This window comes from Plectropomus leopardus, chromosome 4 (genome assembly GCF_008729295.1).
Source record: "Plectropomus leopardus isolate mb chromosome 4, YSFRI_Pleo_2.0, whole genome shotgun sequence".
Taxonomy (NCBI): domain Eukaryota; kingdom Metazoa; phylum Chordata; class Actinopteri; order Perciformes; family Serranidae; genus Plectropomus; species Plectropomus leopardus.
Window position 1 is genome coordinate 8,230,967 of NC_056466.1, and position 7,760 is coordinate 8,238,726.

Consider the following 7,760-nt stretch of genomic DNA (forward strand, 5'->3'; position numbering starts at 1 on the left):
AGACTCACCTATAAGCGTACTAGCCTGAGTCGACCGCATTTTTACTTGTTTTTGTCTCGTACAAAGAGTGCTCTGGATTTTATTTCAACACTGGTCGAGACTACAGGATATCACTCAATGCCTTCGCAAAAACAGGAGTGTTGAATTAAGATGATTCTGTTGATTTCAGCTCCTTAGTGTTTGTATTTGTTTACTCATAGAAAAAAAGGAAAATTCCCACATATAAAATCAATACCTGCAACACCTTTGGATTATTTTTTTCACATTTCTCATGGTACACTTATACATACAAACATATAAACAGTGTGTTGGTAAAAGAGGTGAATGAAGAGGAATCCTCATTTGTTTTCTGTGAGTAATTTTATAAGGATGTGTATTTTTTGTATTTTTCAAATGAATTAAAGGAGTGCCTATGGCTGGCATTTAGTGTGGGACTCATACTGGTCTGGTCTTGAACTGTTTCGACCCCTCTTGCCTCGGTCTCTTTACTCTCTGGTCTTGGTCATGACTTGGTCTGTGTTCAGATGGTCTTAACTTTAACACTGAATTAATGTAAAATAACTGTTATCAATATTTCTAACATATAAGAGAATTTATTTCATGAATCCGTTGTTCAGTTTAGGTGATTGTATGTTGGCGCTATGTTTCATTAGTGTGTGTATGTGCGTGAGTGTGTGTGCCTGTGCACGTTGTCAGATGTGATGTTTACCAGACATTTACGCTACCGTAATGGAGATTGAGTTTGTCCCAATGAGGCAGACCGGCATACAAACACTCCTCTCCCTCTCCCGCTGCCGCTGCCAAGACCTCAAATCAGAATTCATATATCTATGGCTAATTGTAGTAACAGTGATAACAGCAGCATGAAAATAAAAAAAAAAATAACATGTTAAACATTGGTTGAGAGAATAGTTCAAGTAATTTTTTCTGATAATATGTGGGTATGTTCATTTCAATTGTTCCTCCACAGACTAAACATGTAAATTTGATGAGCAACAAACCTTTTGGCTTTTATCTCAGACTTTTACAGCATAAAATTTCATATTTAAATATTCACTGCTGTTATGTTCTGATATATTCATGCCTTTATTGTTCTGGCCATATTTAGTTTATATACCCAGCAGACACAGGTGGTGGCGCATTATACTGAAATGTTTTTCTAATATGTAAATGGAATGGACAAAATAATAGAAACACCTTTCAATACAATTTAGTAAATATAAAATACCATGTACAATAACCTCAGTAATAAATAGAGAGTATTATTATTATCTTTCTGACAGTAAACTTTAAGGAAAAAGCTTAGTGAAATTAAAATCCATGATAGTGCTATTGTATTTGATTGCATTTGATTGTACTTGTGTGTCTAATAAAGTGGCCGCTGAGTGTGTGTCCTTTATGGAAAGACAATTTTACTAAGAAGTGACATGAACAACTGTAACATTTACTTTCTATTACTTGAGAGAAGTTAAATGGTTTCAATTAGGGTTGCAAATCGAAAGCACCATCTTTTATCGATGATGGGTAAAATTAAATAGTGTTTAAAAATAAATTTAAAAAACTGCTTATTTCAAACAATACCAAATGTGTTTTTTTTTTCTTCAATCAAAGCTCACAGCAACATAATGCAAATACTTTGACAGCATTGCGTAGCCTGTCAACTGATTGATTAAATTTCCCGTTTGATTAAATTTTTAAAGACAAATGAATCGATTGTTGATTAGCTGTTATCTTCCTTAATTTCAATGCATCCAGATCTTTCAAGGTGCCAACATCTATACAGCAACTGCACTGATCAATGGTGGCTGATGCTTGGATTATACTTTTTTAAAAAATCACTTTCTCATTTTGACATTGTTGCAAAAGGAGATTCTGTATATCTTAACTTGAATTATCTTCAGGGGAAAAAATAGCGTGACATGAATTTTCGCTCACTCTTTTCTCCTTCTCCATCTCTCTTTTATTCTCCTCTGATTTACTGCAGTGTGAGCAGGTCAGTTGCGCTGGCAATTTATTGGTCATTAGTTGCGATGTTGGCAGGTCTCACACCTCTTAATCCTGGGTGGCCCTCTCCCTACCTCTGCCTCCCTCACAGTCAAACCCAGGAGTTTGACCGCCAGGAAAACACACCTTAGCTGCCCTATTTCAATAATGTCACACACGTTTTTTTTAAATTAAAAAAAAATAAATAAATTCTCAGTGGCACTTATTGTGTGCAAACAAAAATAGCTCTTTTTAGTGTTGTTTAGATTTGATGTCAAAAAATGTAATGAAAAAATGCAATACTTTGATTTCTTGATAACGCAATGGCTCAAACAGAGCACTGTCAACATCACTATTTAGTGTTGGATTTGTCCTATTCTATGCAACCAGCTGTTGCTGAAAAGAAAGTCGGGGCACCATTTTCTGTGAGATATTGCACTGCACAATACCAAAGAATCAACCAACAACTTCTGTGACTTGTGTTTTGTGTGTGAGTGGCATCTTCGGAGAGTAAAAGCTTTACAGAAGGTTTACAGACACCACTCTGTGAGCCAAGTTTATAATTGAGCGTTTTTTAATCAGAATGTTGACGATGAAGATAAACAATATATGAATATTCAAATAAATATGTAAATTTTACCCTGCCTAAAGGATGTCTACGGTGCAAGAATAACGCCAGTGGAATCCTCAATGACCAAATCACCTGAATATCGGCCTTTCCTCCTGCTGAGGTCGGGAAGAAGGGACCAGATACACCAGGCCAGCACAGAGAGGCTCAGGAAGACCTCCTACCCTAAAGCCATGAGGATCCTCAATTAAGACCCTGCCTAAGACTAGCCAATCAGTGTTTACTTTTACAGTCTTTTTTTTAATGCACACATTGAAGAAACTTACAGGATCACATTTCACTGAAACTATATTTGATAAAAATTTCATATGACAAATAAATTGATGGATTGCTTGAAATACAATTACACCTTTTTATAAGGGGATTGCTCAACAGTTCCTATAATCTCTGTCTTTTAACTTACACACCCAAAACTTGTTGTTCATTTCTGCACTGAAGGACACACTGCATTCAATACAACAATTTTGTAAATTTATGTATTATTTAAGTTACTTCATATGATTTTAAACATAAGTTTTGGACATTTTAAGGGCTAAAACGGATTAAGTGTGACCAAGGAAATGGTTTTCAGTGCTGTGCTTTAATATTATACCTCCTTTCTCAATTTAATTTTAAACCTAAGAGCATCTTGGTTGCATAAAAGTCAACTTAAATCTGATTAAAATTCAAATAATGATGAGCCGCAGTAGCTCACCTGGTAGAGCCGGCGCCCCTTGTACAAAGGCTATATGTCCTTGCCACAGCAGCTGCATTCGACTTGCTGCACCTCATCCCCTCTCTCTCCTTTCACACTATGCTTGTCCTTTCAAATCAAGTAAAAAAAAAAAAAAAGCTTAAAAAAATATAGATTTAACGTTAATAATACACATATGATAATCTTGTGTTGATAACCAGCGACTCTTAAACCATTTCTGTTTCTTTTAATTCTGTCTTTGTCTCCCTCCCCAACACCATCTGGTTGCCTTTTTACTATCTTTTAAGTGTAAATGCTTCTTTTGTAAGATTTTGCAATGCTATGGTCCTCCTCTCTCCTTCTGCCTACCTTCACTTATATCTTAAGTGTTAATAAGTGTTATTATTAGCATTATTATTATTAACATTAACAATAATAATAATAATACATTTAAATAAATAATAATTTGCAAATTGTATGTAGATATTGTGGTAATATCGCCATCATGAACTCTTTAAGCCACAATTATCGTAAAGTGAAAGTCTGATATCATGCCAGCCCTATATTACAGTTAGCACTGGAATAACAGAGACATGTTTCTGGTAGTAGAGGTGAAACTTTACACCTGTACAAAGTCTTACAGGTGTTAAATACACAGTTTAAAACCTGGCCTGCTCTAAGTGACTCACAGAAGAAATATTTTCTATCAACCTACTTTTTATATCTTGATGTTATCAATCAAATTTGAATCCACAAACTATGGGAGCAAGAAGCTGCACAACTGAGATCAGTCAATATAAATAAAGCAGATAATAACTAACAAAAAAAAATTTTTAAAAATACACTGACGCAGTAGAAATAAAATAGGTAAGAAAACTACTGACTGTTTCCGGAGCCAGAGGGTGCTGATGGCAAAACTTCAGTCACCTCAAGTCTTTATCCTGGATTTCTGAGTGTTCCTGTTAGCGGATCTTAGGCAGACAGATGGAATAAAACCAGGTATAAGCCTGTGTAGCACTGATTTACTCGCTAAAGGCAAACAACAACCACTCAGAGTGATTCACTCATATTCTCTCTACCACTTGAAATGGAAGGAGACGTGATCATTCAACAACACCCATGGGTCTCTGACACCCATCCAGCACACTTGATCTGGAAATGAGACTGTTGAGAAGAGATACAAATTATCCAACAACACTAGCAACTAACAACACCCCGCAGAACACACACACACACACACACACACACACACACACACAGAGCTTGCTATAAATCCTGAGACCACCCGGGTCTGGGCAGACCACCAGGCCAACCAGTCCACCGCTGCATGTTTTTGATCAGCGGGTCTGGGAACACACATAAAACCTGGTAAAAGGTGGACACACACATGTATGCAGAGCCATAACGCTGTCACACACACAGCTACACACAGACACACACATGGACAATAATGGAGCCCTGGGTTTTATGTTTATAGTTATGTCTGGCTGGGGGTGTGTGTGTGTGTGTGTGCGTGTGTGTGTGTGTGTGTGTGTGTGTGTGTGTGTGTGTGTGTGTGTGTGTGCGTTTGTGTGTGTGTATTCCTAACACCATTAGGGCTGTGTGTGACATGATGAGAACTAATGGGCTGACTGATAGAGGCACACACAGTAGGGGAGCGAGTGTGTGGACGGGGATTAACGTGAGGGACACCAGAAACAAGTCCAGGGCTAATTAATTAGAGTTTAGCTGGTTCAGGCCAGTGTTGAGATATTTTTGTCATTTTGCTACTGAAATTGTTTCCAATGTGGCACAATAAGAACAATTTGGATCAAAATCTCACAGGAAGTTTGTGTGTTTGTGACAAATAAAGCAAGCTTTCTGTGTCTTCAGAGATGCAGTGTGTAGGATTTATGGGGATTCAGTGTCATCTAGTGGTGAAGATTGTACATTGCAACACAGCTGAAACTTCTCATGGTTTGGATTCCTTAAATATTTATCACTGAGAAGGTTTTTACCACAAGTCGAATTATCCACAGAGGTTTCCTCCTTCTTCTCCAAGACAAACTGACTAGGTGATTAAAACAGTAAAAACACTAGATGTTTCATGCTAAAAGTCTGTGTTTTTTCAGTGATGCTTTGGATGTCACAGACTCTCCGCTAGCCCAGCACCTGCAAATGTGTGCTCAACCATTTTCACTTGTTACTTAAGATCCAGACATTTTTTTACCAGAAACCAAATAACCCACAGAGGTCTCATCCTCTCCAAAACAAATGAACCAGAAGATTAAAACAGATAAAAACACAGTATAAAGCAGTTTCACTGTGTTTTTCAGACACTCTTAATAATCAGTGTTTGGTTAGTCCATTATGGGCTACTATAGAAACATGGCAGTGCAACACGGTGATTTCTCTGGACGATGTAAGGATAAACAGCTCATTCTAAGGTAACGAAAACACGATGATTCTTATTTTTTCTTATGTCTTATACACAAAAGAAAACATATTATATTCTATTTGTGCCAATATATCTCCCTAAATCCTACACAGATGACCTTTGAGGAATTTGAAACTTCTGTAAATCACAAACATGCTTCCAGATCTCTGCAGTTTAGTAAAATCATAACTGATTATTTAATAATGTGCGCCATCTAACTGTGTTAGCAGTAGACAAATATAGCTGTTAAATTTGAATAGAAAGCTCTTACTTGGAAAAAAAAGGAATTAAATAAGGAAACTAGGTATACAACTTTGTGGTCGTATGCCTCCGCCAGCCACTTAAGTGGTCTATACAGGCCCATATATTGCCATGACAGCTGAAAATGCTTCAAATAAAAATGTTGCTTCAAAGAAACAATAAAATCTAAAATGGATGCTTCTCACACATCATCAACACAACAGCACAAAAGATCTGCAATCAGCACAGTTTCAGGATTAACGCACCAATTCAGTGTCTGACCAAATGTTTACTCATCCGTTCCTGAGTTATGCAGCTAAATATTGGCCAACAATGTGTTTTTGCAGAACAATACAATGTCACAGTAAAATGACCTTTGACCTTTTGCATATAAAATGTGAGAATCAAATTAATCCATCCCACCAGCGGGTTGCCAACACACTCTCACTGCCCGAACAAATCTCACACCAAAACAAGAAAGTATCAAAGCCACTCCTTTGTAAAAAAATTTTAAAAATAAATATATAGGGTATGGTAAATAGACGTCTTTCCAAAGCCAGACGCACACAGTTTGTGTGGCTTCGGTAACGAGACCATACCAAAATCACACAAAAAAACCCTCTTTCATAGAGTTCGGCATCACTTTGCACTTAAATTTCACATCTATCACTAATTTAAAAGTTCATAAAAAAAGGAAAATAACCTGTCTTAATGCAGGTTATTACAGAACACTGAAGACACAAAAGCAACACGAAAAGTAAAATCTGCAATAAAACATAAAGGAGAAGAATCAATAATGCATGATAAGAGCTAAAAGTACCATGACATTCCCACCATACACTGATGCAGAAAAGGTATGGTGCATAAAGCGCCACCAGAATGCAGGGAAATTCAGGGTTTGATGTTCAAAATGTACCCCAAAATGTTGAAACAAAACCTGTGCTCTTGCTACAACCTTCATAATAAACCTGGAGTTGAATAAACATCTTTATGACAACAAAAACTGAACATTATACCTTCCCTACTGTAAAAAATTGTAGCAGATTTGTTGTATGAGATTGCATTAAATTGTATAGGTATACCAAAAAGGTGGACAGGGTGTGTCTTAAAGGAGGCAAGAGTGTGTTTGAAGTAAGAAGAGGAAGAAGAAGAATGATAACAAAACATTGTACATAGTATAGCCCCAAACTCATTTAAAGGTTTTAGGGCAGAGCTCTAGATCTCCATAGATCCTGAAACCACCTCTGTTTTACTACCAATACAACTTTTTAAAAAGTGCATCAGTGTCAATGTTTCTGGGGGAAACACTGACACTGAGGGGAACTATATCCATGACTTTTTTAATGACAGTTAAATGATATTTTTAAAATATACTATACTTTGACTTTTTATGGCATTTTGTCGACTTACATTGACAACGACAGTGATGTAGCCTTCAAAACATTCATGTCTCTATCTACTTTTCCACCTTTTGGCTTAAGATATTTGAATGAAATAGAGAGACAGTACAGTGTTTTTTATAGTAATTGTACCCACAGCAGTTGAGGAATAGCTTATGTAAGCTACAGTAAAACCACTTGCTCAAACTACAACCAGAACTGCACACCATAATGATAGAAAATGTAGTAGGCCTAATAATAATAACTAATGGTGAGTTTTTACTTATTGTTAAGGACAACATCTCAATTTTGGTACTTTTGGCCTACGTTAAATAAACAAGGTCATGGCTTTCAGAATATGAAACTCTTATTGCCAAATTCAGACAACAAACAGGTAATTTTGAAGCTTGAAAAGACACAATGGCAAGCTGTAAACACTAT